The following is a 13,170-nucleotide window of genomic DNA, read 5'->3' as shown; positions in this document are numbered from 1 at the left end:
TGCTGGAAACTACTTCTACATTTCCATCCATGTATTACATCCTTGAGCTCATTTATATATTAATGCCTTATATAATCATATTAGAAATGTATGTGTGTGCTAAATGATATGCCCACTGATGCTGAGGACAATGCAATTTACCATCAGTGAGGTGGAAATACTGGCTGATTCGGAGATCAATGGAAAGCAGTGCAACTGGCATCACTGCCTGCGAGGAAAACTAACAGAGATACAAAAGGGCAGCAAGACAAGCACTGTCTTGCAAATGTGCAGGCTTCTGAGCATATTGCCTTGACATCCTAAAGACCTTGAATTTTCAATTCCTTTGCATCTCCCTTGAGCACATGCTGTTTCCTTCTCCATTCATGGTCCATGATGCATAAATCAGTAGCCATCTCTACAGGCTTGTGATGAACTCAATGGCACAGCTGAATCCTCCCAAACACACGGTCAGGAAAGAGCTGTCTGTGAATGGCGTTTCATGTCTTTTTTGTACCTCAAAGACCAAGGTAAGAAGCCTTCCAAGTGGTGCCTTGTAGATATATGAGTTTCTTGGTGGGGGCTTGAGGTGAAGCAAATTCAGCTGAGGAAGAAAACTCACCCTATTCTTGGTATATAAGACAGGCTTTTTAACACTTTCCCATGTAACTTCAGCTAGTAAATAGGTTTAAGTGCAGAGATAATAACACGGGTTGATTTTTTTTTTTCCCTTTTCTGGCTGATCTTTTTTAACTTGCTTTTCATCCAGTTCCATTAACAGAAGTTTAACTGACCAACTGCACAAGCCTAGTTTCCAGTGTAATGCAGGGAAAGATGCAAGCAAAAACTTGCTAGTTTTGATGCTGTGAATTTGAAAGTGACATTCCATACCAAATGAAAAAAAATCAGTAAATTTCACCATACCTCCAACCTTCTCTTCTGAAGTTCAAAAGAATTTTGAAGAGGGGTTTTTTGTTTGTTTTTTTTTTTTTTGTGATGGGAAGCTGATGACTAGTTCCAAGAGTATGCAAAAATGTAATACTGTAGAAAGGACGGGAAAGCAATTTCAGTTATAACATAAATTGTTGGTCACAATCACATTCAATTCCTTTCCTGTCGACATTGACAATTTGGTAGTTGGAAAGCCTAATTTCTGTAGCATTTTATGGATAGGTGAAACAGCAGGACAAAAATTTTTTTTGAAGAAAAAACTATTTAAATTCATTTTGATCAGTGTAATAAATGAACGTTGTCTTTAGGGAGAAGGGCTGATGGCATTTTTTACTCCAGATCATCCTCTTCTCTGGAAGCTTGTTCTATCTGTCTTACCTTCAGAAAGAGAGTCCCCAGCCCTTCCTTAGTCACTTCAGCTGTGCACTAAATTGTCCAAGGATTCAGATGTGATGGTACTCTAAAAGTCAGGGCAGAATCTTCAATGTAGGTCACATTTGCTACATGAAGTCAGCAGAACAATGGCACTTTGCTCCATGAATGTTTGCCTCTAACTACTTTGTTGTCTTTCTTACACATATTAAAAGTGTATGTCCCAAGTTTCATTTACTTCAGGCTCTATTACAATTTTGTTTGAGGCTCCAAAAGAACAGGAGAATTGTTCTGCTGCTAGATCTCTCCTGGTTAGATAAAATTCTTTGGACAAAATAAATTTATTATCAGCCTCTATGTAGTTTGCATATCACTTACATAGTGACCTGCTGGTTTTTCAAAGAACAGATTTATTTCCTTAGTACCAGTGCAAGTTGGCAGAAGGAGTGTCCAAGTTCATTTAAAACAAAGTATAAGTAGGAAAGAGATAAAAGATTATTTAATTTCTTTGAGTATATTGAAGGATAGCTCTTCACTTGCCTTGCTGAGTCTTGGGGTAGACATTTCAGAAGGTGGAGAAAATAGCAGCATTGTTCAATGGAGTCCCTCAAGAGAAGGGACAATAAGCTTTATACAAAATTTATACAAAACTATGTCAGGAGTGCCTTGGAATGGGGGAGCAAAGAGAAACGAAAGAGCAGCTTCATTTATAGGATTTTTATTTGCTCCCAGTCTACTTTCTTCTGTGTCAACAGGGATTCAGCAGGAGCATTCATGCAGGAGAGTGCAGGTGACAGGACAGCCAGCTCTGGGAGGGGGCAGTGCTGCCACATCTGCAACCAGCATTCCACATACCACTTCCCACTGAACTCAATTTGTGGTGATGAAGTAATTTGTTAGCAAGATGTCAGTTCCTGTCTCTAATCAGTCTATTTGTTGAAATCATTAAAACCAAACAAAACCACTACTTTGTGATTCTTCCTGTACTCTTCCTTGCACTTATTAAAAGCTCGCAATTGCCCAGCTATTCCATTATCATTTTTCAAGTAGGTTCTTTATATTTCTTCTGTAATGCCTGCAGAAAATATGACAACAGTTAGATTACTGATATGCTGTAACTACTGTTAACTCATTGACTTCTGATACCTCCTTATCAGTCTTCATTCTTATTTTGAATTGCAAGCTCTTTACTGAAGACTTTTTCCTTGCTACTTGCATGAATGTCAGGTAAGATTAAAAAGCAAACAAGAAAAAGAATTCACCCCACATAATCTAATTCACCTATTCTCTGCTTGCTTCGCTCACTTTTTAAACTCTAAGTGCCTTTTAGTAAATAAAAGTTGTATACTTGCATGGCTGCAGTTCAGCTTTCTCAGACAGAGCCTGGAGGATGAACCAGTGCAGGATGAGTAGGGCTCCTTTGAAATTACCTTCTGTTTTTAAGTCTCCTTTTTTTTATTTTCTGACCATAGAGATAATGAAGGGGTAAATGCTTTATTGCCTCCTTTCCTCATTCTTACTATTTACTCCCTCAAAGTTGCTGACTGATTATTCAACGAAAAAAAAAAAAAAGAAAAAAAAAGAAAAAATGTAATCTTTTTTTACTTCAGACTTCCAGCTGTGTTAGCTTATATGTTTATTTACATGTTCCCAGGTCTGGCTAAACACAATAGGATGGTTCTACAGAGCTGAATGAGGCTTGTCTCTCCTTATTAAGTGCCAGTTTATAGTTGAATGGCTCAGGGATTTTTAAGGAGAATTAGTTATCCAAACCCAGAAAAGGCTATAATGAAGGCTACAAGGAAGTGTTCTGTAACTATATCTGTATATCTATATCTGTATCTATATCTATTTATAATAGGGAGTTACAGAAAATTCCTTGCTGTGGTTTCATTCCATTTAATTTTCCTCTAAGTATTCCACTATTAACTTTTAAGTAACATATGTTGCATGTCACCAAGCTGAAGCGCAGGAATCCCATTTGTCACCTATATTAAGTAAAGGGAGACAGTGGTCTAGGCTTTCTGACTCTTCCCCAGATTGGTAGTTAATTTTTTAGAAAGGCAGTGAGAGTTGTGGTTAACAAATTTTATGGCAAATTCTTTTCTCTAAAGGCTTTCATTAAGAGATGTTTTCATTCTTGTGCTGTAAAAGCAGAAAATGAGGGAATCTTATTCCCATCAGAGAAAGAATTTTTAGCAGGCAGATTAGATTTATCAAATTTCAGTGCACAAATTAGTCTTAATTTCTATATCCTTAATGTAAGGTTAATATTTTTGTAAGTACCAAAAATAACTCACTGGAAGTATGCTAACTGACAAGTAGCAGTGATACGCTGCATAACACGTACAATTAGGAGAGCGCTGATCTTACCTGATTATATCCTTTGACCAGTAACCAAAAAATAGAAAAACATTTCTTAGCCCATCAAAAAATTCTTCAGTCATTCAAAGACTCTTGATTACTGTCATGAAACACTCTAAATGAACACTTATTTGAGATGAGCTTAGGGTAATGAATTTACCTACTTTTAGTAAGTAAATATATATGCATCTATTATATTACATTTAATCTATAATTTTGGAATACCTTCCTTTTTTCATAATTACATTTTACTTAAAAACTAGTTGAATATTTGCCCCAATTTCCTTGACGTGGTATATTTATTTCACATAATTACAGTGGTGTTCCTTCCTGTTCTAGTAAGACATCTTGTATTTTATATGTTTGTGTTAAGTATATTGTAAATTTTGCAATTATTTACATCTATATTATATGATTATGGGGATTTACCTCAAATCAGATCATAATCTGAGAGTATCTCAACTAGCTACTCTCTGTTGACTTAGTGAATCTGTTGACTTGTAGAAGTTACAACAAAATATGTAAACATGGGTACACACTTTTTTTTTTAACTGAGAGGTGATGAAACCTGCGGATACTTGTGCTTATTTTTTCAGCTTAGATCTGTGATTCCCTATGACTTAATGCAAATCTTCCTTAAATGTAAAATTATACACATGACATTCTCAGATGTTTTCTCAGAGAAGCTTTCAAAGCTGATATTTTATTTACTCAGATCTCTATGTTCTATAGTAAATCTTTAAAAGTTCCGTTGTTTCAGCTTTTGCTAATGGCCTAATTAACCTCTGTTTGTATAATCAAATCCAATTTACTTAAATGTTTAAGATTTTACTTTATAAGAAAAACAGTCTAATGAATAGGCTACTAAGCTGAAATTGAATGATGGCAGCTTGCTTTTCAACTCAATCATATAACCATCAGCAATAACAAGAAAATAAATTATTTTAGTCTATGTTTCCTATCTGTAAAATTAGGAGAACACTTCTATTTCTTTCATGGTTGTCAAAAGAAATAAAATTCATTCATGGCTATGAGGCCTTCAGATACTGAGGGATATGATGATATGATGAAAAACATACAGATGCACATACAGTAGTAAACTAAACAGTGACAGAAGATAAGTCTGAACACAGGAACTTACTCATCTGCATAAACACTGAACCAATTAGGTATTTTTTTCTCAGCAATGTAGGGCACTACTCACAAGTTAGAAAGAGGAGGTACCATTTCCCATTATGAGGTTGTACCTGGCCACTATTTGAAATTTAGAGTATTTAATAATACAGACCTTGGCTTACAGACCCCAAGTCAACAGGCAGAGAAAGAGGCAGAGAAAGACATGGAGCCAATTAGTCCTTAGACACACTTTCTTTGTGCCCATAGCTGATGAGTGCATTTCCTGGTGATAAAATCAGACCTGGATACCACAATATACAGTGCATTACTGTTTTCTGTGAGCAGATTTGAGGAAGGAAACATTTCCCATTCCACAACAATCACTTTTTGGAAAACTCTCTGGTCTGCACATTGCATATGCTCAGAAAACAAAGTATTTTCCAATTTTCCTTTATTTTTTTAACTGAGAGACAGGGAACAAGATGCCACACTGGTTACCTCTGCTTGCAAAAATAAATTTAAGAGACCTGTCTAAAGCCACTGTCTGGATTCAGCAGGCAATATATTTCTTTGTTGACCAGCTCCAATTTGCATAATGCACTTATCCCACTTATTCCACCGTAACGAATTCTACTTGTAATTACCCAAGTATTTGACCAGGTGAGTTTACGTCCTACGTTAAGAGCTACAGGTTTTTTTAATGTCCTTAATTTTGACACGGCCTTACTTGAGCACTGAACATGCAAGCTGTTACACCCAAGTGAGCCCAGCAGCTCTGTACAGCTCCAGCTGAATTAGAGATATAGATTTCACCCAGGTTAGCATTTTTTACCGTAACTAATGTGATATCTTTTACATGGCTTGCCTTATTTCACAGGTCACAGAATCAAAGAGTCACTGAGAAAGGAACCTCTGGAGATCTTCCAGTCTTCCTCTGCTCAAAATAAGGTTGCCTACAGCAGGGTGTTCAGGACTGGATCCAGTCAAAATTTAATTATCTTTAAGGATGGAAATTCCACAACCTCTCTGCACAATGTATGTCAGCATTTGAACATCCTCAAAGTATGTTTAAATTGAATTTGCAATATTTCCACTTGTATCTATTGCCTCTTGTGCTTTCACTGAGCATCACGGAGAAGAACTTGGCTCTGTCTTCTCTCCTTCTCCCATTAGGTATTTGTTATACTCATTGATCAGGTTCCCCCTGAGTCTTCTGTTCTTCTGGCTAAACAGTTCCAGCTCTCTCAGCCTCTTCTCACGTGGCAGATGCTCTAATCCCTTAATAATCTATGTGTCCCATTGCAGGACTCACTCCAGTTTATCTTTCCTGTTCAGTTTGATTTGATGTCAACCAGAACCCCCATCTCATTCACTGCCATGATGCTTTCCAGCTAGGCAGCCTCCAACATTTCTACGCTGGTGCATAGAATTGTTCTTTCCTAGGTGCAAAACTTGTCTCTTCTTCTGGTTGAACTTAGGGGACACCTCTCAAACCATTGCTCCAGCCCATCCAGGTCCCACTGAATGGCACCGTGACTGTCTGATCTATCAATCACTCCTTGCAGTTTTGCACTTGAGCAGGGAAAATGCTTTTATAACTCATTTATGAAATTAATCTTTAAAAAGCCTCTCATTTTTCTAAGACACTTGTTAGTCTTTGTGCATGTTCTTTCTGGGTTTTTGCTCATAGAAAGTGTGGAGTAACTCAACTCTCTCCCTGCAAAAATCCACATCAAAGCTAACACTACTTTTAAAGAGAAAAGGGATACACTCCTAGCATGGACTGTTCTTCAAACAAGACTGTTGCAAGCATAAAATGCCATCAAGGGTTTTCCATTGCCCAGGAAAGCTAAGTGATGCAAGGAAATAAAATTTTTGTCTTAGTAAATGCCCTTTCAAAAGTTAAACTGAATCTTTAAATAGGGTCTTGCAGGTTCAAAGAAACTTGGTAGAGACCAAGACTTTGGAAGAGGTATTTGTAGTGGTTTTTAGTTTTTTTCTAGAAATGATCAATGTTTGAAGAGAAGCTGGAAAAGGCAAAACTCTTTATTTCTGTATATGGCAGGTTCTGAAACAATGAAGGACTTTGGTATGTTTGAAAGGGTAAGAAGAGTACTGCAAGCTCTAAACCAGGTCATATATTTTAAATACGCAGTTAGTCCAGATGAGTGTCACTTAATTTCAGAGGATTGTCAGTTTATAACCTTTTATTAGTGTAACCCTTGATTATGCAAGGCAAAAACCAAAACAAATACAAACCATGCGTATGGCGACAAGTATCTTCTCCTTTTTCCAAGAATGTCTTACCCACTTCTTGCTTTGTATGTTGTGACTGGAGAGTTTATCAGTCCAGTTTTCTTCTCTCTCGTGAATGCTTTAACCCTTTGTTATGGCTTGTTTGTTAGCTTTTCTTCTTTCTTCTGAAGAAAGCAAGCTTGATAGATTTTGCTAATGATCATGCCCTCTACACTAACTATAAAACACATATAATTAATGATGGAAGCAAAAGGTTAAGTAAACAAAACATCATGACAATTGAGGCTGATTTCATTAGACAGCATTGGTATGTTATTGTTCCCAATGCAAAAATCTAGGTTTAAAGACAATGCAATCATTAAACTGGGCCACAGAAAATGATCATTCATCTGTTTCTGTTGGGTCACCTGCAACTCTTACTTTAATTAAGGTCACAAGAAGACACTGCTTACAAACAACCTGAAAATAATATATGAATATGCTTTCATCAAAATGACTCACATTTTGATTCTTCCACATTTACTCATTGGGTAAAATTTCCCAGTATGAAAAATCAATCTTATATGTAAGGAAATTCTTCCCCCTGATTTGTGTCACTTCCATTTTCATCTCTTGGTAGTAAGAGAGGAACGGGACACTTGGATCCATGAAAAAATAATGAGCTAGGATTAGGAAAGGGATACTTTAATAACACATGAAAACTGAAGCATAGTACTTAAAGCAACACACAAAAATGGCAACTTTCAGCTCCCTATATTAAGGATACGTTGATGAAGTACAAATAAACTGCTTGGGAAAAGGACGGTATTTAAAACTAGAAGGTACATGCTTGGCTTCTTAATTGATCTATATAAATTGTAACACTGGGAGTCCAGAATAATTTCTTTGATACCTCCAGCGCCTGCCATGGAGTTTTTTTTTACCAAGGAATTTAGCCAAAATCACTAAGCCTAATAATTTCAGAGTCTCAGCCAGCTTATGCTGTGTTCTGTCCCTGAGAGAGAAAAATGTCAGACACCTAGGTGTTTTTAATATAGTCACAGTTCATCACTGAACTTTTCATCTGCTGAGTGTCAGTCCTGCCTTCCTTCTTCCTCCATGTCCACCTAGCTCTGGCATGGAGCCTTCTCTTCAGTAGCTTCATTAACCAGCCAAATATTACTGCTACTCACATAGTTGGTCCTTCAGTGACAGACAAATTTTTGACGCTCCAGTTTCTCTGCCCTCCTTTTCATCATCAGTATTTCTTCCTTGATTGCATGGAGAATCTTTGCTGCCATTCTGTAGCTAACAAATTTGTTCCCTTTATTTTGATCTTCAGACATGCCTTTGTTATTTATACTGCAGAATCTGTTGGAAAAAGCTGTGAGATCTTTCTGTTTCCACAGAAAGCTGATTCTCCACTTCTTAGCTCAGCTCTTACTTTGGCCAAGGAGCCCTTGTTTTTCTCTGCAATTTTTATTTCTGTCTGTTATCTGTCACACTTTTTTTTTGCTTTTCTTGCTTTTTTTTACAAGAATAAATAAGTAGGATTTGTGAGGGTTTCCCTTCAATGCTTTCTTCCTCACTCACATTTTAACTTGGATTCTGCCTAATTTAAATTTTCCAAATTTCTTCTGATAGCAAGTACAATGGAACTTAAACTATATTGACTTTAAGCAGAAAGAAACTTCAAAATTTATTTAAAAGTCATGCTTTTATTTCCATTGTCTTTTTATTTATTTATTGAAAAGGGTATGGGAAATATGAAGAAAGACTCTCCTGTATCAAAGCAGTCTCCATTTGAATCAGTGTCACTTTCAATCAGTTCAGCCTTTAGCAATGTGGTTTATTTCTGCAATTAACCTATAGGTGAATTCTGATTGACTGAAACTGAAGTGGCAGAGGAAAGCCAGGAGTGAAACAAAGTCTTTTGAGACAATATTTTTAAATAGTTTAAGCCTTGCTTATCAATTAATGTTTCATTCTTAAAATTCATGAGTAACAATAAGAACAATGCTGCAAATGAAGGCTGGGACATTATTATTCTAGTTGCATATTATTCTAGTCCAGAGGAAATGTAGAGAAGTTCTTTCTAAATCATGTTAACTTCTCTGCTTGGTTTTTCAATATTCAGTAGAATAGGGAAATACTGACCTAACTGACTGTAATTAGTTCTTGTGATTGGAGCAATGGTAGATGAAGAAACAAAGTAAATGTATAAGCCAACTGTGCTTTTCCACCCACAGATGCATGAGGCAGGCACTTTCTCACTCTATGCCCCCAACGCCAAGTAATAATTTCCTTTCTTCACCACTGTACACTTTCAAAAATGTTCTGTAATTTTTTTCTACCAGCTAACAATTCAATTTTCTGAGCCTGCAGTTCCCAAAGGATACTAGTTCAAACTCCTTAAATCAAGCTGCTATAAGGAGCCAGACAGTTTCGGCTGATGAAAACCACATCCAGTGTAATGCAATAAAACTCACAAACCAGTCTCAGCCATAATGTAAAATTTATTCCTAATATTAACATTTTCTTATGGTCATTACTCTTAAAGGCTATACATATTGATATAAAAAGCATTAAATATTAACGGTTAACCAAGTCCATGTCCCTGAATTCCTAAAACGTGACTGTCATTGTTGTCAAGTAATTGTTTATGTGTGAAGATCTTGTGCACTAATTCAGTTTCACCATAAATCCCTCATCCTACCTCAGACTGTTTGCTGTTGATGAGCATTATATGAAAAGCTCCATATTACTCCTCCTTTTTAAAAAGTGCCATAACCTTCACTCTCTAATTATCTGAAGAAGAGCATTCTGAAACCTTTCTGTTTGAACTGTTCCTGAATCATGAAATCAGAAATAGAACAAATATTTAAAAACTTGGTCAAAACTACCACTTTGTGTAATCAGGTAGACACAAGGAGACCTGAATCCTTATTTCCTCCCTACTAACTTTTTCTTTAATGGTGGTATAATGTAAAATACAGAAGAAATCCAGACCAGAAAGCACTCAATTATGAGTCTCATTTTTAAAGCTGGCTCTTAAAAAGGGACCACTCATAGAGGACACTCCCCTGCTCCTCTCCTTCTCCACTTCCCCTCCTGCCACCAAACTCATTGTGGGGTCAAGGCCAGGTCTCTACCAATGAATAAAATTCCAGGGCTCATTTTCTGCTATGCTGTGGCTAACTAGCCTGGCATATCTCACAACCATACAAGAGTTTTAGATAGTTATTCCTAAAACCAGACCAATAGGAATCTGTACATTAGGGCTTGAGTTTCTCCTATGATAGCTCTTCAGCCACAGCTTGGCACCTATTGTTTCGGTGAAGCCTGGTTGGCACTAATCCACTTCATGGACTACGCACAACCAGTGCTCTGGCATTTCATTTTGGTCCTGTTCAGATGTGGCCAGAGAGTTTCCATGAGCAAGGAAGGAATCCCTGAGCAAGCAAGCCAGCAGTGCCTTCCTTTTGTTTAATGGATGGAAGATCCTGGGCACAGAATCTTCCATCCATTAAACAAAATATGAGAGGGGGAACAGGTAAAGTGAAAACACTAGTCGCAGGGGCAAAATATTTGTCTTCTTCCCTGATGTAAAACCAGTACCTGAGACACATACATGATATGCCCATTCCCATTAATAGGAAAACTCAAGCCAACATTGCATGTGTGGCCTTGGCCTAAAAAGCAGAAAGCAGAATCTGCTTTCACTGTGAGGGTTCATATCTTCCCTTTTGGTTTGATCTTCCTGATGAATCCATCTCCAGCTGATCTTGTTGCAAGTTTCTGGAGGGACACAGCTCAGTCTCTGCACCAGTTTAAAAAAGATGCATAACATCAGCTTTCAAATTGCTGTATCTGAGCCCCTGAACAAGGACAGAAATTACTGAGCATTTGAAGAAGGCCAAATATCTGCTGGCTTGGAATTAAATGCAGACTTGTAAAGGTTGGTAAATACTGGCTTAGAAAAAGTGTGGAGAAGTAACAGTTAAGGCTTGACTTGACAGAGCACTCTGGGTGTGCCTGTGTAATATATTGACTTTACAGCAACTAAATAAATGCCTAAAAAGTCATTTTTGATAAAATAATTTTCTCTGATTATCATATTGAATGTTCATGTGCTTAGATATCTGCCTAGGTTTGCAAATGGAACATTCTTGAGAATCTCACATTAAAATTTAAAGCTTAACAAAATGCTGCATAATTTTCATAAGGCCACAAAATAAAGCAGAACAGCATATTTTAGCACAGATTTTTCAAACAAACTTCTAAAGAAATCAATTCCTTTCTTTGGCCCCACTGGCAAATGCAAATAAAGAAGGAGAACGACACGTGGAAAATAGCAAACTCCTCTGTTTCTAACATTTTCATAGAATCATTAAAAAATTAAAACAAACCCAAAGGCAAAGAAGGAGACTAATGGCTGAAAAGAGGACAGAAATAGTTATGTAAACACACACAGCCATTGACAGCTAAGAAACAGTTTGGACCATGAGCATTTCTGGGGGAAAGAAAACAAGACCCTCAATAGCATCCTTCTATAGTACATTTCATGTCCTTTTTGCTGCCAGCATGCAGAGAACATTTAACTGTAAAACTGAAGTAATTTCTGTTGGTTGAGTTTTATAGCAGACTTGAGGTGGTTTTAAAAAATAAATCTGTTGGTCAAAATGAAGCAAGACAAGAATGCAAGACCAGAATGTGAATAAAAACATAGATTAAGAGGAATAGTCTTCTGAGATCAGAGCTGTTCCAAAGGGCAAAAAGCTATGCCTGGAAACTGGGGAGCAGAGGCAGACACTCACTGCCAAGAGCATCTCAGTCATATCAGTGTGTCCATTGGCCAGCACAGCTTAGTGCATAATATGTGAAAATGAGTTTACAAAGATTGGCATTACTGTTGGCTGGAAGAGCCATCATACATATCTTCAGAAAGCAGCAGCATCTCTCCTATGAGTTGTGAGGGGCAAGAACAGAGGAGGTTGATTAGAAAACCATGAGGAAAGCATGGGAAGTTAGTGGGCAAATAGGACAGGCTAAAAGAAGGAAGAGGAAAAGGGTCATGGAATGCAGTGGAGGAGGGGAAAAAATATTTAGAAGCATGTCTACAAAATGTGGATTTGGATGGCAGGCCACTTTAACAGGTCTTTAAATGCTATGGCTCATTAAAATGCCTAGGACCATTTAATCTGCATAGGAAGAAACAAAAATTTCAGCAACTTTTCAGGGGGAAACCCTATGAACAAGATCAGTGGAAAAAAAAGCTGAAAAAAAGAGAAAGTAATGGGGGAAAAAGTGCAGTGTTTTCACAGCCTGTTTGCTGTGATTTATTGAAGGAGTTCAATTCTGATTATGTTCTGTATATAATTTGTTTTATACAAGCTTGCTACAAAATTAGGTTACATCATATTCTGAGGGTGTTATTTATAACAAAAAACAAAGCATATGGGGAAGCTTTTTTTTCTGCAAAAATAAATACCTCAGCAGAAATAGCGGGTACCAGGAAGGAACTCTTCCCCATCTATAAGAAATAAATAAAAAATAAGTGAAAAACCAACTTCTGACCATACTTTGGTTTTGCTTATTTGTTTTTCAGAAAAGATCACATAATCTCAAACTATTAGCCAAATACAACTAAAGTTGTGTTAAGGTAATACAGTTCTGGGCTAGGCTAGATTTATATAGGTACACACAGAGTATGTACCAAATTTTAGGTAACAGAGTCAAATATTAGGATCTAGATAAATGCAGGTACTTAAAATCTCATCTGTAAAACATGAAGCAGCTTTCTATGGCTGTGCCTAGATAAATTGAAGTGAAACAGTTTGGTCGTTTGGTCCCTGGGAGACTCCCTCCTGAGCCTTGGAAGCATCTCTGTTCCACACAAAACCTGTCTGAGCTAAGTAAGGCACAGTGTTTGAAAGCTATAGCGACATTCCACAGCTGCTTTAATCACAGGCTAAGATCACATAGAAAAATTCTGTGGAAAGCTTTTTCTGTTGAAAGGAAGTTATAAAGCAAAGTATGGTAAGAATTTTAGTACTGACTTTGTGCTTGCTTACACCAAAAAATGCTAATAAATTCTTGAAAGTCTTACTGTATCCTCAAAAAATAAATCTACAAAGGAAAGCCCAAGAATGG

This window comes from Lonchura striata, chromosome 3 (assembly GCF_046129695.1).
Source record: "Lonchura striata isolate bLonStr1 chromosome 3, bLonStr1.mat, whole genome shotgun sequence".
Classification (NCBI taxonomy): domain Eukaryota; kingdom Metazoa; phylum Chordata; class Aves; order Passeriformes; family Estrildidae; genus Lonchura; species Lonchura striata.
The sequence above is the reverse complement of the archived record's forward strand: the minus strand, read 5'-3'. Positions refer to the sequence as shown.